Below are 22,251 nucleotides of genomic sequence, written 5' to 3'. Positions count from 1 at the left end.
TATGTTAACAAATCATAATGATAAAGTATACCGATATGTTTAATTTAACTAAATACATACATTCATTGGGCTCCAAGCCACATTGGCATTGTTGGTAATCAGCTCGCAGACAAAGCTGCCAGAGAGGCACCGCCGTTCTTACCCCATCAGAACTCAGTACACCCCTTAAATTACAAATATTAGAAAGATGGCAGGCCAAGTGGGATGAAAGTTCTTCGAGTAAATAAAAAAATTAACCAAAAGATCAGTAAAACCATGGTCGACATCCTACTGCAACAACCGCAGGGAGGAAGTTGCTCTAACCCACTTGAGAATGGGTCATACTCTCCTCACGCACTCTCACCTGATCAGAAAACTGCCACCTCCGACGTGCAAATATTGTCAGTCCATTCTCATGATTAAACATATTTTTGAAGAATATTCTCACTATTTGCCAACAATAAACAGGATAGGACTGACCCCAAATTTATCGGAAGCTCTCATAGATGAGGAAGCTAAAGTTACATTAGTGTTTAAATTTTTAAAAGGACGTCTTCTTTCAAAATTATAACTCCTGTTTGATTTTAATTTTTATTGTTTTTTTTATTTTATTTATTTATTATTTATTATTATATTTTTTATTATTGTGGGTGTAACTTCGTCATAATAGCATGCCCTAGGCGTTGATGACCAGAGGGTTTTACGCCTTTAAGCAACAATAAACAACAAATATACATTAATAATTATCAACCATGTATATTAAACCTATTTACATCCTCAAATATAGCAATAGCGAAGCATTGCCGGATCAGCTAGTACCATATATAAGAAGCACTTATCTGATTAGGTTACAGAGTCTAAGTATTATAATTTAGTTCTTCTAACGTATAATAAATATTTATAAGTTTGAAGAAGTAAGTAAACGTATATATTATAAAATATTTATAAGTTAGAAGAAATAATAGCAACTGCTGCCGAAAATTGTGGTGTATTATAAGCTTACCTTTAACAAAGGAAGAAAGGAGTAAATGTGCAGGGACAGAAATTTTCCTTCTTGAAAGGTGGTTAATTTCGTAACCTTCCTTAAGTCGTCCATAGTCGGCTCCGTCCGGGACTGTCAGTACACTCTCGTCACGGAAAAATGGGCTTCCGCCATTTTGGGGGAGCTGAGGTAAACAATTACCTTGAATATTTTTATTCTTCTTTTATTTATTTAATTTATACCTCAACAAACATGACTGAATATAACAATACTTAATAATGATATATATATAAATAACGTGGAATAATTTTATGTGATATCCTCCATATATTTATCTTAATCAAAGGTAGCAGTAATTAGTAAGATACAGTGAGAGTAATAAAAATAGCAATATTATAACGTAATTTGATTTCTATGGTGTATTTTAAAAAAAACTTTTCTATATTGTACAATTGAGATCTAAAATTTTCGTATTAAAATCCCGCTTGAGACAATTTAATTCTCAATTTTCTTAGCAGTTTTCTCTTGATAGATATCATTGACCTTGGTTGAATTCTACTTAAAACAGTTGGGTTTCTATTTTCGTTGGCAGTGGTAGCAAAACATTAGGAAATCAAAATCAAATAAAGAGCGTTGGAAAGGATATATTTTCCTTTTTATTTTGTATTCGGGGCCTCCTTCAGAAAATATCTGGGTCTCTCTTCGTGGTAATGGAGTGCAGCAGTGGTCACCAGCATTACTTACCCAATTTTGATAAAACTTAGGGAATAATTTTCTTAAAGCAGCGTCATCTTTACCAGATTGCTGTGATCTATAAGGCTCCCTAACCTATAATCAATAAATTGAAACGAATAATTAATAATGAACTAAGAAGTATGATTGTGTTAAGAAAGATTGAGCAGTTTTTCACAGATAGAAGAAAATATAAACGTAAATAAATATAATATATGTATATATAGTTGACCGTAAAAATTGATATATAGGAAGATGGTCAGGGTTGCGGTCAAAGGAGAAACAAATATAGTTTACAAGGTGTTTCCTGACCATCTTTCTATATGCAAATAAATATACTTTGAACATACATGATTTTACTTTTCAAATATAAAATAAATCAATCATTTTAACTAGCGTGTAGTTTACTTGTTCAGAAAATAGTTTGAAGGAATTTTAAAAAAAATAATAACCCCATCTCTAATATGCAGGTCATACCATAATTCTTCGGAGCTTCCACTTCGTTCAAGATGGACCTAGCTTTTAGGATTACAAATGAGATCTTAGGTGTAAAGTGGAATGAAGTAATAAGCATTTTAGAATGACTGAGAGTCTTTTCATTGCCTGAAATACGCATCGTTAATTCTCACCTCTAGCTAAATTCTCTTTAGATAGATTTACTTCCCTAGCAAGGACGCTTCAATGGTGTAGGTCGTGCTTGAGCGATATGAAACAGACCAGCACGGAGAATCAATAATAATGACAGTTTCAACGGCTGTCAGGGAGGACGTGGGTAGTTGACAGATGAGGAGGGGCCAGGGGTCATTCCCGGAGGCCATCCTTCTTGCATCTTCCCGAAGGCTATCATTACCCAGATGGTCCTATCATCCACGGGCATCTAGGGGGCGGTCGGTCTTGTGAGGAATCTAACTGCCAGCGTCTTAATGCACATGCACTTCATGATGTCGCAATAGAGAAAATTAATAAGTTTCATCTTCGGGACTAAAGATTTATTTAAAGAATATATCTTCCTTCAACCATTGATACACGTATATGAGCCGTTAATTTTGAAACTGAAAAAGAAAGACATTTTCCTCATGACGAACTAGCTATTTCTAATATTATTTTGAAGAAATGGTGTGAACAACAAATGTACAGTTATTTTTCATATTTTCAAAATTTATTCGACTTGGTTTTGTCCGAATGCTTAGCACTTGATTCAGACATAAAATATATCCATCGTTGGATACATATTGGTGCAAGGTCAGTGGCTATCGCATTAGATTTGATTAAGGAATGTTCATCAACAGCAACTGAAGAGAAGAAACAGCGAGCAGTCAAAAATTAGCAACATGGAAGAAAAGATTAAGGAATCTTGACTAATTACTTAAGAAGTAGCTACATTAAACTAAAGGAAAAAGTGGACGGAATTATGGTGCTACATATAGGATCGGTACAGGAGTCGGAACTAAATAATAAATTGAATATTTATTTGAACAGTATGAAGAAGAAATTGGCTATAACGCTAATAGGTTAAGAAGATAAACTGAGATTGAAAATAGGCGAAGGCAGAATTGGATGTTTTCATAAAAGCAGAAGGCCTTCTGTGTCATTAAATTATAAATCCAATATAGGTGTTTTACAAGTCAATGAGAAGGAATCGGATGATTACTGATTAAAGATATGATGAATTCCGAAACTGTGATTTTCATGGATCGTGGATGAGCATGGTTCGGAAAAAGGCAGTCTCAGTTTTACCAGGGAATGAAATTCCGTTAAACGAAGATGACATCCAGCAACCGAGTAGACAAATGAAATCACCTATATCCTGACAAAATTAAAAATTATTTTTTTATTTTATTGGTGCATATTCTGTATTGGCTTCATATCACCAGAAATCAATAACCAATTCCGTTGTTCTCCCAGAAGACTTCAGTAAAGGATTAACTTACTCAATCCCTCAATCTGTCAAGGAACATCTTAATGCTAAGATGTAAGATGTGCAAAGTAATACCCCAATATGGTCAGCAATAAGGTCTTTGGACAATGTATTCACCACTTTAAATTTTATTTCACCGGAGCATAAAAAGATTCAAGTCTGAAGAAGTTCTGATTCAAAGTTGGAAAAAAAAAATTGCATCATCGTTTTTAGCATTCTTTGTCCCAATAATATAACAAAATAAGATAACTAATAAAGTAGATGTGGATAGAAAAGAAAATGATACAATAAAACAACTAACAGATTCATTCAGACGCTTATAAATGTTTACGTTTTTGCCAGCATCTGAAATTCATGAAAAATAATAATGATAATTTTTATCATTATTATTTTTATATTATCTGCGTATTCAAATGACGAATTGGAACACTCCTCAAAACCTATCTGTCAGCAGGTAACTTACTTAAACCAATAAATACATGGACTATTTCAGAACTGACAATATATTTACACTTTTAGTATTTTAATGTACGAGTCCTTTCTACCTCAGCCAGGAAAAGACACCCCAAATCTTCAAATGAGAGGATGTTTTTACCTAGGAGGAATGCAATTAGTCTGTTAAGTAGCTGCAGCGGCAAGAAAATAACTTAAGATTAAGTTTTCTGCAGTGTAATTCCCCTGTGTGGTCAGCAATAAGGTTGTTGGACAATGCATTCACCGCTTTGAATTTCACGGAAGCATAAAGGCATGCAATACCGATAATAAGAAACTGGGTGACCTTGCATTTTATATAAAACTCCGGTGCTTAGTGAATAAGGTATTCTTTACTCACCAACTCTTGACATCCAGGTGATATATGGTGTATAGATTTTACTGCGGTCATACATCAGCGACAATAGTCATCAACGTCTTCTACACACTTATGTTTCCCATAAGCGTTGGTCGCAACCACCTGATCCTGAATGGCCAAAATGAACTCTTCCGTTTCGGGAAATAAATATCATTTTTTAAGCCACTTGATAGAAGTATCCCAGTTTATTTCTGATTTAGAAAAATCATGGTAAATACGACCATGCAGTGATTCATTTAACCAACAGTAGGGAGGGCCATACTGAACAAGTTCTGATTCAAACAATCGACAAGTTCTGAAGAATATTTGGATTGTTCATTGATTACGTCACACCAAGCTTAATAACAAACCAGGCATAGTCATAATAGTCCAAAAAGCACGAAGTGAATGTGTTATTGATATTGCTGATTATTGATATCAACAAAACGGTATGGGAAAATAGCTGGTGGTTGAGCATGATTCTGACCAAATCACCTCCTTGCACAACCGTTGGTCTAGTAACAGTATTTCTTTACAAAGTACTGCACCCTTGACCTTTGATGGGTTGTAGCGGTACAGATTTAATTTAATCGATTTAAAAATTATGTTTTGAACATAACAGCATTCATTTTAATTGAATTGGATTTGGATGAAGAAATAGTGAAGGAATAGGCGAGATTTAAGGTTGGGAAGGGTACTGGAATGACGAAAATAGAGATGGAAATAGGCAGAAGGATCTGGCAATGAAAGATTTGTCAAACAGCTATTGCTCAGTTGGCCGTTTTATACAAATCTGAGGATCGAGAACGGGTATTGCGAGAATGAATGGATGATTTAAATCGAAGAAGATCAAAGATGTATGACGGACAGCGTTTTGGATAACTTGGTAGAAGAATAGATTTACTTCAACTCTTCCATAATAGCGGGAGATGGAATTTAATTTTTTATTGTCATAATCATGAGAGATAGTTGGACTATGGATGACTTATTGACCACACCCCCAACCATCTTCTCCTCGTTTATTTTTTTTATTATTTTATGTTTACATGGTTTGATTGAATATGACAGCCCTAATACTTATGGCCCTAGAGTGTGGCAGATTGTACTATTTCAATGAAATGTTAAAAAACAAATTACTGTATATCAAGGAGTATTGAAGGTTTTGTCCAGCCTGTTAAATACTAGCCAAATGAGAACTACAAGACTATGCCCTCATATAAATAATATTTAAGAATTATAGGACCCAGTTTTTGTTTCATAAAACTAATGATTTGATAAAAAAAAAAAATTATTCAATTCAAGATCTCTTCTATAAGCACTCTGTGGTCTGTTTGGTTGAGAATTTAAGATTTAGATTTAAAACTACTGCAAAATTAAAACAAACAGAGAAACAACTATGATGCCAATGGTCTAACGGGTGCAGGAGTCTATATAGAAGATTCAGGCCTAGAACTAAGCTTCGCAGTAGGCAAATACTCGACTGTTTTTCCTGAAGGTGTATTGACCATTTTTTCAGCAGCTACTTGCTCTGAAGTCCATTATCTGTGAAAGGACATGCATCACCCTCTTTTCAGATAGTCATTGGTGAGAGAGTGAAAAAAGACATTAGAGTCATTGGGGAGCTCAAAAAAGCTTAAGGACCCGAACATAAGGGAATCACTTGTAATGAGAAATCTGGCCAGCTCGCTAGAAGTGGGGCCGAGCACCTAGAACCATTCCTACGCATCTCTAAAAGGCATCAGCGCAAAGAAGTCCTTGACTGGACATGGAAGTTAGCAGACAAAGAGTGAAGGGAATGTATAGGGCTAAGACAAGCCAAGATACTAATAACTAAACCCTCTACTTCTAGAACTAAGTGGATGTTAGGCCTAAACAGAAATGAGTTTCGATTAGTAATAGTTCTTACTCGTCACTGCAGAATTAAAATAAATTTTAATATTTGTGGAGTAGTTCGCGATTAAACCTGCCACTTATGTGACAGACCGTGGAATCTAACCTACATTATATTGCAGATTGTGACCAGTACGCGTCACTAAGATATAGGCTTCGAGGCAGTCATAGAATCCTAGAATATGAGACTTGCTCTACCGATTGGTAAATTTCATTAGAAAATCAGAAAGGTTCGATATAGAGGAATAAAAGTCATAAAAAGAGTCATTCCATTGGTCTGCCTTGGGGTTGGCAAAAAGGACCAATAGGCCCACTTGCAGTATACGTTGCCCCCATTATTACCAGTACCATAAGATAGATGCATGTTTCCAGTTAGTTTGTAAATATTAATTACGGTTACAAAATAAGACCAGCAACAACCTATAAGCGCAATACCTCTTACCTTTTTCATTTAAAATTTTTTGAGGTTAATGACTTCCATTTTTGAATGAATTATTTATTAATTAATTCTTCATGGCATTGTACAACGTTTCGGGACCACTGTCCCATATTCATGTACTTTAAAAACCTATAACAATAATAAAACTAACGTAACACCAATCAAACAGGGAGGTAACCAAACAGCACACTAGACATGAGATAAGGTCCAAAGAGGTAGTAAGAAATGTAGAGTGATGGCTATGCTAGAGAGAAGTGAAGATGCACAAATGGTTGACATGATTTCCCATATGAAATCATGAGGTGATTATTATTGTATAAATTAAAATATATAAGGATGAAAATTGGTGTTACGTTAATTCATTCAAATAAATAATTCATTCAAAAATGAAAGTCATTAACATCAAAAAATTTTAAATGAATTGACTCACCAGACTTCCTAGAGAGATAATCCAGACTCTACCTTTTTATTTACACTCAATAAATATTCCTATACCACATAGTATTGAGTATATTAATTTATTTTTTGTTTATAAATCGTCAATTACCTACATAAATAATTTTTAATATATACAGAGGGCGCAGGGGAAAAACGAACAGAGGTTTCCAAATTTGAGTTATGAATGCTATACATTGGAGTTCAATGAGAGCTTTCTATATTCATTCCTTTGATAAAATTGACGGTCCTTGTTATCAAAAAGAACTTTTACACAATACTTTGGAAAAAATAAAGGTGAGTTACTCTACTTGGTTGAATACCAAAATAAAAAGAAGAATAAAACTTGTCTATGGTAATTATTTCTAAAGTATTTAAGTATATTTATTATGTTATTCTTCTTAAAAATACATATATTAATATAAGGTTAATAAGCGTTCGATTTCAAAATTTCAGCTAACAAGGAAAACAGGCTATCTACAAAACTTATAATTCATTAGAGATTGTTTATGTTTTCAAAAAATATAAAGACTAAAACTTTTCTGTTAATTTCACAGATGGTTACTAAGCCAAGGTGGAATGAGGATGACAAGTCAGTTTTTATATTTGCCTTGTCCCTAAACGAGTTGCCTAATTTGCCACCCCTCCTTTCAAACTGGCTTTCTTATTCCTGCTCGTTGACAAAAAATGCCGGAAGGGTTGAAGTCTCTTTCATTAACACTGTTTTGACTTGTCTGATTTTTTTTTTCTTCTTGTTTTTGTTTTTCTATGGCGTCAACAGACAGATAGACAGATACAAAATTCATATTTTTGTTAGTCCCTATTAGATACGAACCATTTGTTAAGTGGGTTAAAAAAATCTGAACGAAAAAAAGAAAAAAATATTTTTTTTTGGGGGGGGGGGATAGAAAAGGTCGTTTTCTTTTTTATAAGAGGCAATAAGTCGTAGAATACGGACTAGTGACATATCGTTGCTTTGCTTTAATAGTGACACATCTGACTCTAAAAAAGGTTTTTATTTTGAATTGGACAAAGGTAGTAAGTAATTGGGTTAATTTTTTTAATAGAGTAGTTCTACAGCCTGTACCTAAAGCAGTGGGGCTGACTTATAGTACGATCTATGAAATACTTAAAACAAATAAATAAATAAAACCATTTTTGTCAGATGCACAACTTTAAAAATAAATCAGGGATGTAAAAAAAAAAAAAGATTATGGGATGGTTGAAAATTAAGAACAGAAGCAACAGAGGAGTTGTTTAAGCACACCACAATCTATAAATATTCTGAACATTTTTACTCTACGCATTTTTCTTATAAATTAAATGAGAAAAAACAACAGAGATATACATTAATTTCGAATTATTCATTAATTTTTTGTATAGAATTATATGAAATAAATCCGCGTTCTCAATCTTTAATTAAAAAAATTTAATTTAAATATGTAGATTGCTGATTTGTACATTTATTATACATTTAAACATCTAGCTTGTAGATATTTGAGTGATTTTGTTTTTCAAAAGTCAATATATCCATTTTTGGAAAGAAATTATTTAAAAATTATAATGGGAGTATCTCATGTAGGTAATGAAAATGTTTATTTGTAACAGATATCTGACTCGTGAAAATTAAAATTTTGGAATAAACTAAATAAAAGTTCAGAGTTGAACTTTAATTAGTTTAAAAACTTTCAGTTTTCAGATTTGGATTAGTGTTTGATATATTAGTGTTGATGAAACATATTAGTGTTCGATAAAAACCCTTCATTTGTCATTTGTCGTTTGGTCAAAACTCCTCATCATACGCTTGTATATTGCATATGCATATTTATTAGATTGTAAACAATTTAATTGTCTAGATTTAAAAAAGTAAAGACTTTAAGATATAGATTTGATGATACACACAATTCCGCTTAATTTTTCACTCTTCAAGTAACACTAATTGAATTTCACAATGAAATTAAATTTTATTTATAATCTTAAATACTCTTAAGACTGGTTAATATTGTTTAAATAAATAATTTAAATTTTATCCATAATAGTCTCAAAAACCTTGAATTGTTGAGGATCATAGATGTAATAAAAGCTGTTTTGTGATAGATTGTCCTTGACGATGGCCGAATTGGCCGAAACGTCGGACTTGTAAAGAAAATAAAAGATTTTCCGAATTCGAATTCGTCCAAGAATTCGCCTCATCCCGAACGTTATCGACGCAACATTGCTTTTTCCAATCTGCCTTTAAATATTCAATCTTACTCCTTCGACAACCACAAGTACTAATAACTAGGAAAAATTATTAACTCTAATGCCTCACGCTGTGTAATGGTAATCGGTTGGGTAAGATTGGTTTCATAAAATTCTTAAATCATGTTAGTGCTCTTTTATGAGGTTCCCGTGAAAGAGAAAAGAGAAAAAAGCAATCTTCGGCCCTCCACTGGCCTTAGGGCAGGACAAATTATAGGTGAATTCCTACTCAAATGTTTTTCTTTGAAACTTAAAACTATATTTCAAATAGCTAAAAATACAAAAAGTAAATGTGATAAGCTCTAATGGCTTTGTGAAGAAACTATCAATAGGGAGCACTCCAATAAAATTTCTACATTAGGTATCGAAGCCATCTTCTTTTCAGGCGACTTAGGTTATTAGGAATAGAAGAGGAATGGAAGCAAAAACAAATACATCTGGTTGGCTAGAGAGTTTATTATGGGAGGATTGATAACTGTTTGGGACGTGATCGGCTATATTTGGTACATTGGTCTAAAGTATGGAACTAAGGGATTTTTTTTTTAAGGCAATCCTTGTTGAAGGTGATGGTGATGTTCGCCTAGTTATCTACAGGTGACCAACCTATTTCTAACAACCATGGTTGGGGATCAAGTTTTTCATTTCGAGGGACGGCCACTCGATGAAAAGGTCTACGTCCAATGATGGATTCGAACCGGCACAGCCCGCAGACCTCAGAACGTGAGACTTGCGCCTAACCCCGAGCTACGGTGCGGCCCCTTTAAGAATTAGATAAGAGAGTAATTCGATGGGTTACCTATAGGAGCTATTGGCTCAACTTCTTAAGTTCAGATAGACCTTAATATAGTCGTGTAAATCAGTCCTTTTATATTATAGCTTGTCTAGTAATTGGAACAATTGACGCGCAGTTTCCTCTCTTTTTCGGGCTTTTATGAGAATTCCAACTTGATCTATTCAAATTTAAGCTTGTATTAAAAAAAAAAAATCTTTTAAACTACTTGTATTATATTTACTCATTATATATTTACATGTTTTTTCTATTATAAATATTTTCATTTGAAATTTCTCTAGAAAGATTTAAATATTAAAATTTTAAATCTACATGAAAAAAATATTTAAAGGTTTATTTATAATGCTTGAAAGGTAAATAGAAGAATTCCGTGAGAACTAGCACACGTGTGCAAGGAAACCGTGAAAGCGACCAACTGTCCTAACACCTTATCGAAACTACTATCAGCTGTTTACTTACAGGCTGATTTTTTTTAAACTTCAGGATTTTAGTAATAATCGTAGAGAATCGTAATTTCCTAAATTTATTATTTCAAGTTCTTTGCACGTACTATGTAGGATATCAATGCACGGTTGCCAAGAATTATACAAAACCCATATAGACAATTTTTAGTTACTCGACTATTTAGTTGTATTCCTAAAGGAAAGAAAGGAGATCATCAATCATCATCGGCCTGGTGGGCCTTACATGGTTGATATTACAGTTCGATTTTTTTTTTTGTTCAACAATTGATTATTGGGTGGGGAGGGGGGTTTATTTAGTCTCATCCAAAAGACACCCCTAACTATTCAAAACGATATAAATATTGAATATTCACGATGAATTATAAAAATTATATACATAAATACAAAATAAAATAAAAGAAATAGATAAAAATAATGAGAAATAGATAATAACAGAAAAAAAAAAAAAAGAAAAGTTAATCAAAAAAAATGACATTTATTGATTTGACAAAATAAATAACTGACTCCCAAAAAAAAAAAAAAAAGGTAATTTAAGAAAAATACGAAGAGTAAAAATAAATAAAATAATAGTAATGGCAACAATAGAAATAGATAAATATAGAATTTATAACAGAATGTCCTGCAGCAATCTGAGCTTCAGTCTTCGGGATGAGGTTGCATTTCCCAAGTTGGAAGTTACTCCTTTGACTGCTGGTAACTGGGAGTGGAATTTCATTTTTGAATCATTTTTTTATGAAATCGTCTAATGATGCCATTTTTAGTTCAAGATGCAATTGGCTATTTCTTACAAACCAAGGAGCATTCACTAGAATTCTTAGGACCTTATTCTGAAATCATTGCATTTTTTTTCCTTTTCGTAAAGGATGCCGCTCCCTTGTCTTCACATTTGTAGATCAGTAGTGACCTGAGAATTGTTTTAAAAATAAGAAGAGATGTTTGTGATTTTAATTTAGATGTTTACGATAGGATAAGGCATGGCTAATTATGCGTATCTTAGGGTTAGTTGAATGTTGATATGGTGATGATAGAACTCAATACAATATTACGCGACGGAAAATTATGAAAAAAATAAAAGAAAATATTCAATTGATTTTCTGTTTCTATGACCTGTGATTGAAATTATTGAAATAGTACTCTGAAGCTATTAAACATATAGGAGAGATGAGTATTTTTATATTAAAGGTAGTATCTTAATTAAAGGCCAATTTGCAAGTGCCAGATATCTGTTATGCTAGTAATATCACAACTATAAGAAAGTGTAACAGCGTTTATCTACAAGAATACAGTGAACCTTTATTTATTTATAAATGAAGCACCGATAAATATAATATATCCCTGAGAATTCAGTCACAGTTCATTGATAATTAATTTTTTCACAGACCTGCTTTAACCTATACACCACCAGACAAATAGCTTTAGAGTCTCAGCCTCCGCAGAGTAATTTTAAATAACTGAATATTCAAAACTGACCCATGCACACATTATCAAGAATGGTTTACAAATACACTCAAGATGAAAACGCTGAAAAAACGGTTTTGAACAAGATCTATTGGAGGCAAGTAGGAATACCAAGCAACATCTCAATAGTGTTAAGAAATGCTTGCAATGAACCACATAAAGTGATATACAAAACGATACAATGATATCATTGTCAACAGTCACTGATACGATCCCTTTGGTTAATATGTATATCTTTTAATATTGATAAAAAAATAATCTTACCTTAATAAAATATTTAATCATCTGGAAATAGGAACTGAAAGTGTATTCTTCATCCCAAACTGAATTGTAGTAACTTTCCGCGTATCCAGAAAACCAAGTACTGTATGATGAAGATGTAGGAGAGCGTTGTCAGGACGAGGACCGACACCGCCAAAAGAGGTCCTTTGAGACCTTCCTGAAGGGTGAAGACCAAGGACCAGGCGCTGAGGACGTAAATGACGATCGGCAAGGATATCCCAACCAGAATGGACAGCTGGAGTGTCATCACGTCGAACAGGACGCTGTTCCACTCCAACCTACGTCTTCGATTAAAATAAAACATGAATCAGGGAGAGAGAAAAAATAAAACCAATTAAATTGTCGCTAATGGAGGATTTTCAATTATTTTCCATTTAAATACTATCCAAAAACTACAGCAAGTACATATAATAACAATAACATAATAATCTGGAAGCCCTAAAATTTAAATACAAGGTAATCGATTACATTTAAAAAACGGTTCATCTTAAATCAAGTGTGGGCGAAGTTAAAGTAAAATTGATAAAATGAATAATCTTTATTTTGGAGTGAAGTTGAAGTTGAAGAAATTGAGGTAATTTGCCCCTAGTTGTGGCCTGAAATGAAAAGATGTATATTGGAATATTGTTACAAAAATACCCCATGAATTATTCATTAGTTATCGACGTTTCACTTTGCAGGATTGTTTCAGGACTGAATATAGGAAAATGGAGCAGAATGGCTGTTTATGGTCTACAAAGGAAGATATATACTATACCGTAAGGTATAGTCCGGGCTTCTAAAATATGATACCTGCCAACTTTTACAATTTAAGCTATTGCAATAACATACTCCTGGTTGCTGGTTCCACCTGTAAGTTACACATTAACGGAACACATCAACACATCCAAGATGAGATCAGATATGTTGCTATGCTTTTGCATTATCTCCAATTTTTTTTCAAGATCCCAGAGGCCAGTTTTGAAGATTTAAATTCTACGATCATAAATATTACAAGTGTTCTGGATGCCAAAGATGTATTCTAACAAATATCTGCTACCCTCATTGGCAAGCACGATAACAGCAAGGTAGCTAAACTCCGATTCTTCAAATATATTTTTTTCCGCTATGTGGATTATAGAGCTGGATGGACTAGAGAAAACATAAGTAATATTACATCAGTAGTGAGGAAGTTCTTTAGCAGGGTTTTACCAGACCCTCCTGGTTGGGAGTTTGAAAAACCCTTTGAAAAACGGTTGGGAGTTTCGGAAAGCCCTTTTTTCCCCATAGTTCCGGAGTTTATTCAACAGAGGTGTATCATATCCCTAAATAAATTGAAGACTCTCAAATCCGTGGCGTGCCACACAGGACAGATACAGAGTATGGAGCACCTCCCCCACAAAATATAGTATCATTCCACAGAGAGAATATTCTAGAGGCGATGAACATGCAAAGCTTACTCCAAAGTTTTTCTCTAAAATTAAAAATCTTTCAGACAAGAAAACAAAAGAAGATTGCATAAACTCGTTTTAAATTAAAGACATGAGGGGATGAAAGGGTTATGTTAATAACATATAAATCTGAGAAAAAATTAATTTAATGTTTATTTATTCTTACTTTATTGGACTATTATTGAATGTGGAACACAATCAAAAGCTTTTGTAAAATCAACTTACGGCTTTTAGAATTTCAAATTTCAACTTTATTTTACTATCTAGTATCGATTTCCTATCTTTTGCACACTTGTCCAAACCAGTAAAGTTGATATATTCCATTTTTTTCTAGTGGTAACTTATTTAATTCCTATCTGACAGAGTCACCCTTACTCTGTATTTTTGAGTAGCCCTGAGAATGTTCGCAAGATGCAAGTTAGGGAGAATGCAAAGTAATGGAGGTTTTCAATGAAAGATGAGGTTTAATAATCAATACCTACTTTTAAGTTGTAAATGATTTAATTAATATAGTTTATATAATTATTAGTTTAAAAACATATGTTCTGTTACAAATCATTCTATTCTATTTATGGTTGGCCATTTTATGGTTGGCAGTTGGAAACTGTTTTCGTACTCACATCTCTTTCAAAAGGACATACTTGAGGGTCTCCCACGAAGGTATTGCAGGATCATTTTCCTGAATCCTAAATAATTTTCTTTTCGCAAACCTTGATCGGCGGTTAGCCATTTTCTTCAGTAATGGTATACTTTGCATGGAATCGCATTTGTTGGAGAAATAAGCACGTGCGAAAGATATCTGTGACATTGAGAATTTTGACACATCCAACTAAGGAAATTTTTGTATTTTTATAAGGTTTTCAATTTTGACATTGGCTCAAATCGTAGTTTTTTTGGTTATATTTTATGTAATACTTCAGTCGCCGAAAGTCATATGTGTGGTATCAAGAGATAACATATGAGAATTAATACTGGAATCAAACTGAATTTAAGATGTATATGAACTATTTCTGAGGGTTTTCCATGAAAAATCACCAATTAAATAATGTTTACAGTGATGATGAAGTTTTTTGAAGATTGATAAGACTTTAGTCTACAAAACTAAATAGGAGATCACTCAAGAGAAAGTTTAGCAAATTTTGTATTAAAATTCTAAATAAAACTAAACTCATTTGTACTTAGCACTAATAATCCGATTGAATTATTTAAAAAAGAACAATAGACTTTATTAAACTTGGTAATATTTATTTTTTAAAGAAAAGTTCACTTTGTGCCAACTTTAATTATTAGTAATAACTATTATTATATTAATAATGATCTTGGAGCTAGTCTGCAATAATATTCCTGAAATTCTTGAAGCTGACCTGGTCGTCCTCACCCAACCCCATAACAGTTACCATTTCCTTGTACTCTCTGGATGTCAACCTGTTCCCCAGCCTCGTCAACGACCTCTCTAATTCCTCCACTTTTATTTCACCGTCTCCATCCGCGTCCAAAACGTCGAAAGCCTCCTGGATAACATCCTCGGTGTTCACTTGCTTCATCTTGGTTGCCATCAATGTCAGAAAGTCCGAAAACGTGATTTCCCCTGGTAGATCAGTAACTTCATCCATCAAAGCTTCTGCTTCTTCGTCCGTCACTAAGTGTCCTAGTCGCCTCATGACGATACCAAGACGACGACTGTCGATGACACCTTTGTGACTACTACCATCTACTGATGTGAATGCTTGATGCAATTCCCGAATCTTCCATTCGCTAAATAACTCAGTCATATTTAGCAGGATATAGAAACACCAAAAATAAGAACTGATTCACTGTTTGCTTAACCAACATATGGTAATAAATAAACCTATCTTAGTTATTTCAATTCAGTTAATATCGAGGTCTATCAATTTGTATGTAGAATGTTATGAATTCACAAACATTTTCTAACTTGAGGCTAAAATTTAAAAAAAAAAATTGAGCCCTAATAGAACTCTTTACGTTCCATTTGGCCCGTTTTTTGTTTTATTTTTTAAATTTTCCAGAAGTTTCTATTTCCAATATGATAGATATTTATCAGCTTTGAAGCTAATAAGGGCATATCGCTGGTCCGGAAGAATAATGACACAACTGTAAACTATGTAAAATTACCTTTATTGTGTCAGAATGTTCAAAAATCTATTTACTAAATGTTAGATGTAAGTCCATTTTTGGGCATTGCCAACACAACAAAATCAAGTTTTACAGTGGTCTCATTATTTAACAGCAGTATTATTATTTTTTAATCCTAATTAACAATACGTCTACCAAGGATACATTTCAGCATACCTTCCCAACCACTTATTCAGTTGCAAGTGGGTGCCGAAGCACCTAGAGGTGTCCCAAGTGTATGGCAGGGTGGTGTAAGTGAGTGTCACTTTCTCAAAATATTACTACTAACAATTTTATTGAAAATAGGAAATTCGAACATTTATTTTGTACTTCTTATTTTTCTACATTATCAACTGCCCTAAGGATAATTTTGGTTACATTATTTGAGCTCGACAACATTGCCGCGAAATGTTTTTAGCCCAACAAGAGGGCTGGGAATTTTTTTTTGTCCCAACAAGTGCTATGGTAAAAAGAGGTTGGGAACCGATGTTCTTAATATATTTCCTGAATATTTCATTTCCCGCAGAAATTTCTCCTCAGAACAAAATCTACTAACCGAAATGTTTTTGAAATGTAGGCGCGAGCAGAAAATTGCCTTTTTGGCACTACACCATTTTTACACTAATCCTCAACTTTCCTCCAACTCTGGACCCAACTAATCAGATCATACCTGTTTCGAAAGAAAGATGTGTCAAGGAAAATACGTTTGCGCATGCGTAAACGAAAATAGAGGTTAGAATCGTTAGCAGATTACTTGTACACAAATCATAACTTTGCTCCGACGCGGACCGTACTTTGATGAACGGATTTCGAAATGTACATACCATAGAAATGCGTGAAAAATACATATGCTCATGCATTAGCAAAAATAGATGTTAGAATCGTATTAGATTAGATTTACACCAATCCTAACTTTCCTGGAAATAGGACCAAGTTGATGAACGGTTTTCGAAATGCACGGAAAAATACATTTGAGCATGTATTAAAGAAAATGATCCATAACTGACCATCTCAATCCCTTTTAGGCTAAAAAAAAGGGATTACAGGGACAATTTAAAGCAAATGAATTATTTTTAAAAAAATTGTTTTTTGAATAGCAGGTAAGGAACTACAGCCTACAAAAAATTGTATATTTTATAAAAATATTAAAGCTAACTGAAAAGTTGTTTTATTTCGGATCGGATTAACTTGGAATGCAGTCATTCTGTGGATTTTATGCTCATTATTTTATGGGCTCCTTATTATTCTCCTATGGAAGATTTTATCTCAAAAAAACTTTACGATCATTGGGACTATGAACTACTTGTAATGATTCTCTACCCCAGTTTCATCGAATAGTCAAGGAATTGGGGTATATCCTAGGAATTTTTTTATAATTTGCACTTCCACGTTTTAGAGAGTTTTGGAAACAAATTTTAGCAGTCATCTGATTTTTTTTTTTTGGAAATATAAAAAAACGTTGACGAATTAAGTTATTTCCTTTTTTCTCCTATCACGTGAAAACCCTGCATTTTTATAAAAACATCATCCTACACTAAGCTTAACTAGAGTAAATTCCTTACATTTTTTTCTCGACCCTTGTTTAGGAGCAATCACCGTTAATCCAGTTAAATGAGAAGTTCTGAAAATTTGTTCATTTATGTTTTTTAGGTCACTCATTGCAGATTTCAACCTCACTAACCCAATTTTTTCCGGAAGTATAAAAAAATACCCTAAAAATTATTTTTTTCTCAACTTGAAAACTACGTATTATCTGAATAGCTTTTAATATTCATTTTATATCAACTTAAACACATATAAATTAATTTCAAATTTGATTCTATAAATGTATCATAACTTATTGTGTTATATTGAGGCTTTTGAATCATTTCGTTCCTTTGCAACTGAACAATTAATGTATTTACGCCACTCAGTGTTACAAATATTTGTGACATATCCTGTGAAGCGCGATAATGCATGGTATGTTATCTCAGGGACGAGATATGATGTGCTCGTAATAGATGGCCCGTGACCGGCGGCTATCGTCCGATAGATCTGCTGTCGACTAACGGCCGAATAAAAACAAGAAAGAAAATGGATCAAGAGAGAAGTGGAAATATTTAGCGACATGACGTTAGGTAATTAGCTGAAGGGATGAGAAGATGGCGAAACGAAGATGGCCCCAAAGATAGTGCGCTCCGGCCATCTTGTGTCTTGGAGGGGGCCACCCAGCTTGCATTCTTATTACATTCCTTACAGTTCCGTGGGGCGATATTCTTCCTACAGGCAGGCCAACGGAGCATTTGATCGCAGCTCTACTTTTTGAGGAATGGGAGAATTTGAAAACTGTGAAAAAAGTATAGAGGTATAAAAAACCAACACCAACGCATAGCGCATTAAAATATATGGTCCCAAAATCAAATACTTGAGAATTAGATTTAGAAGAAATTTAGAAACTCCTAAACTCATTTTCCAAGCGGGGAGCTGCATCCTAAAGACGATTTTATGAATTCTCTCCCCATTCGTTTTAGAAATAATCTTCATTATGTAATTGGTGTCTAAGGGTTCAATATCTGGCATCATTTTTTTTTTCTGTTTAAGGAAAACCCTCAACACTTATTACAACTTTATTTATTGGGCAACGTTTCGGACATTTGTCATCATCTGGTCCAATCATAAATTGTCCTATGTTTCATATACTATTTCATATATTTCTCTTAATTTTTATAAAAACTATCATTTATTATTCCTATTTGTATATTTTTAGATTAGAATGAGTTTTTAAGATAAAGAGTTTCAGAAATAATTATTTAAACTAAAAAAAATGTGCGTTTTTTTTAGTTTTTTCATAACAGCTCTAACGCATCGGTGAATCAATGAGTAGATAAGTTTTTAACACTACATCTGTCTTTTCCTCATTAAACAGTCTTAAATGGCAAATTTGAAGAAAATCTTCCAGTAAAGTACCTTTTATTTTTGTTATTTATAAACATTACTACCTCTCGTTTTTAGCAATGCTAAACAATAGGCAAATACAAAATATTAACTAATTTTATCGATAAATAAAGGGAAAAATTTAGATTCTAACGTGAAAATCCTAGACAACCCGGTCTTTCCCGACGAATTTTGCATTACGGCATATTATCTTTTGTTAATTTTCTTATTCTTAACTGGAACAAAATTTATATACGTTATTTCCGCCTTGATAAACCCTTAAATATTTTATATTATAATGAAAACATTTTTTTGTTAATAATGTTGTTTTGTTTTTTTAAACCAAATGAATAAAGATAATTTGAACACGACCCCACTTATCTATACAAAACCTGGGGACGTGAATGGGTTAGCAACTGAAACCTGTGCGCACACCGACCCCAATTTTTTTTATACCTTATAATTGAATCCTCGGCCCAAAAATAAAAATAAAATGGAATTTTGTTATTTTATTTCTGCTCATGTTATTATATACAGTTTATGCATAACTGTCCCTTAGTTCCTTTCGAATTTTATCAAGAAAATTAGAAGATTCGTCATGGATTTCCAGTCGTTTTGTCCTGATGAGTGTTATTAGTACCTGTAGCCAAACTGCTCAACTGTTTCAATGAAATCTTAGTAGTTACAAAAGGCAAAACCAATTGGATAAATTGATTAAACTCCGATATGAAGTAAAATTTGATACCGGTATTTGATAAACCATTCATAACTATTGTTATGAATGGGTTATCGTCGCTTAAGCTGTGATAACTCCGAAAAAAACTTCATACCATTAATAATAATAATAATAATAATAATAATGCTATAATAATAAGTATTCTAGAGATATCTCATAAGAATTCTGCAAAGCTAGAATATATATATCCTATAAAACGATGGTTGTACCGAGATGTCTCTAGAATGATGCTTTGATTTTTATTATAATTTTTTAAGTTTTAAAATAATATTGCAGATTTTTCTTTTGAGTGACGAAATATTAGAGCTAAAGCTACGACATTGTTTTGTAGTTAATTAATTAATAGTTGTCTTAGAAAAAAAAATTATTGTAAAATTGTATATTATTATTTTCCAATCTAAATGATTATGTTAATTTATGTATTTTTTAACTGGTTCATTTTTTATATTTATATCTATGCTGAGGAAGACTTGCATTTAATTATTTATAACTTTATCTTACTAATTTTATACTATTTTTTTTTTTGTGAATATTTTACCACTATATTGAGTTTTTTTTAAAAAACAAAAGTCATACCATAACCTCTTTCTCTCACCACTCAGCACCAAGTACATATTTTTCGGTAGATCAACTCTGAAGTGGAAAGGGCTTAACGAGAAAAATAAGCAGTTTCAATAAAGTGGGTATTTGATCTTCATGAGTCGCAGGAAATATCTGGCGGTTTATTTTGGACGGATCAGCAACCCACCTAAACGTAATCTAGAAACATTTTCATATCATATTCTCGACCCTAGATCCACCCAGGGCTGTGGTTAAGGAGTTTCTTAAAAATATATGTTGTAATAAAATGGTAGAAAGATTTTAAATAACTCTTAAATGTAGCAAGGCTGTTTCAGAGCGTAAAATGACTACCTAAGACTAATCAGGTTTCGAATAAATTCTTAGCACGTATTTGTTGAATATAGTTCTTATAAGTATAGCAATATAAACCATTTTATTTTATTACTCTCAAAATCAGGCTATCACTGGTTATGAATTATTAAAAACAAACTTCAAAGTCAAACAAAAAAAAAAAGTCGTTTAAATGAAGGACTGTTTGATGGCTATGAGTGAGCACTAGACGTACGAAGTCGTAAAGGTTCAGTCCCAGAGACCCCAAAAAACTATGGCTATATTTCTCAGAGGATTAGGGGGTTCCTCAACATTTATTGCTTCCAGTTTTCTCTTAAGAATCGTAATCGTCCTGGTTTCAGAGCATTCATGCAGTATTTCTTCTAATTCATATTATTTAAGGAAATTTATAAATGGTGACATATTAAAAACAAATCATATGCCTCTGTGCATTTTATCAAATATACTTCTGAACCATAGTGATTATCATTTAATTTTTTTTTTAAGCTATTGCATTCAACGGGAATAAAATATGTCCTTCTGTGAAACATAAAACCTTCGTAAGGAAAGGTTTTAGCGACTATCAAGAAAAAACTAAGTGTTTTCCTTATTTTTCTAAAAATCACAAGCCTCAATTTGTGTAATTTTTAAACATTCAAGGTTATCCAATTTAAAGAGTTATGTTACGATACAAAAGATATAATTGATTTTTCATAAATATAAAAATCAACAATATATCACCAGATCTGCAAGTCTAGCTTAAAATGAATTTTATTGTTAGACAATGGTTTATTACTAAGGTTCTCCAATTCTAAGCTTAAGTATATTAGCTATACATACAATTTATTACATCAAGACTAATTCAATAGTGTAGTCTCAAGAAGGAATTTTGAGACCCGGTCGTGGAAAAGGAGTAAAGAAGAGAGTCACCCTCCTCAATAATTTAAAGACCCCTGGATTTGTTTCAAACTGCAAAAATTAGTAAAGATATTTAATGAAATCGGCAATTATCTAAAAAAATAATTTATATACACTGTTTATAGAGGTATATTTTATAAAAGAGTTCCCTGAAACGCCTTTGACTTGGAAATATTCCAATACCCTCTACCCCCTCCCCACCATAAAGTCTTTTAACAGCTTCTCTTGGGTTAGTGGAAATTCGGAATAATAATGGATTTTAATTAAGATAGAGGATTTTAATCTGGGTATTATGGCGTTTTATACTAAAGAATAAAAGATAATAATTCAGGATATCTTGGCACCATCTGATATAACTTCCCAGTGATAGAAGCGGAGTCAAGGAGGTAAACGGTTGAAACCTTACATACGTTGACACATTTGATGTGAGATCTTAAAAAAGAAAAAAGCCATCTTAAATTGTATGTTTTTTTTCTCACTTATCCTTTCTTTTCCAATAAGTCTGCAGAGGAAACAAACCGGTGTTTTACCCCTCCCTATTTGTGTAGGCCAAGATTTAAATTTTGTGCGCCTTTCCTTCTCGCCTCGAAAGTTTTTGTAACCCTCTCTTCACATCTTCGGTTTGTCCGGATATTTCCCTCAAGAATATAATCTTTATGATAACTTTAATTGTCATAATAACACCACTAATGAAAATAACTTGAGAATCAAATTTTTGAATTATGGATGTGTAAAGTGAATTGAACACTTCAACAATGCATCAGAAGTTAGTTTATTCTCTTCGATATATA

At 32.8% G+C, this 22,251-nt stretch overlaps 2 long non-coding RNA genes across 3 annotated transcripts in view; one reads left to right on the top strand and one right to left on the bottom strand.

Annotated features, from left to right (window-relative positions):
* LOC106677690 (uncharacterized) overlaps positions 1–22,251 on the top strand; it is a 41,669-nt gene that overhangs the window by 8,481 nt on the left and 10,937 nt on the right. The gene's annotated exons all lie outside the window — the stretch shown is intronic.
* Positions 1,590–14,863, bottom strand: LOC106677689 (uncharacterized). Its single transcript, XR_001342644.2, has 3 exons — positions 14,490–14,863; positions 12,422–12,723; positions 1,590–1,789 (listed from the first exon to the last, which is right to left on the bottom strand). It is a non-coding gene; the product is annotated as an uncharacterized lncRNA (long non-coding RNA).

Source organism: Halyomorpha halys, unplaced genomic scaffold, assembly GCF_000696795.3.
Source record: "Halyomorpha halys isolate HHAL.00 unplaced genomic scaffold, Hhal_1.1 Scaffold106.1, whole genome shotgun sequence".
In the NCBI taxonomy this organism is placed as follows: Eukaryota; Metazoa; Arthropoda; class Insecta; order Hemiptera; family Pentatomidae; genus Halyomorpha; species Halyomorpha halys.
This window is presented reverse-complemented; position numbering and strand designations above follow the sequence as displayed.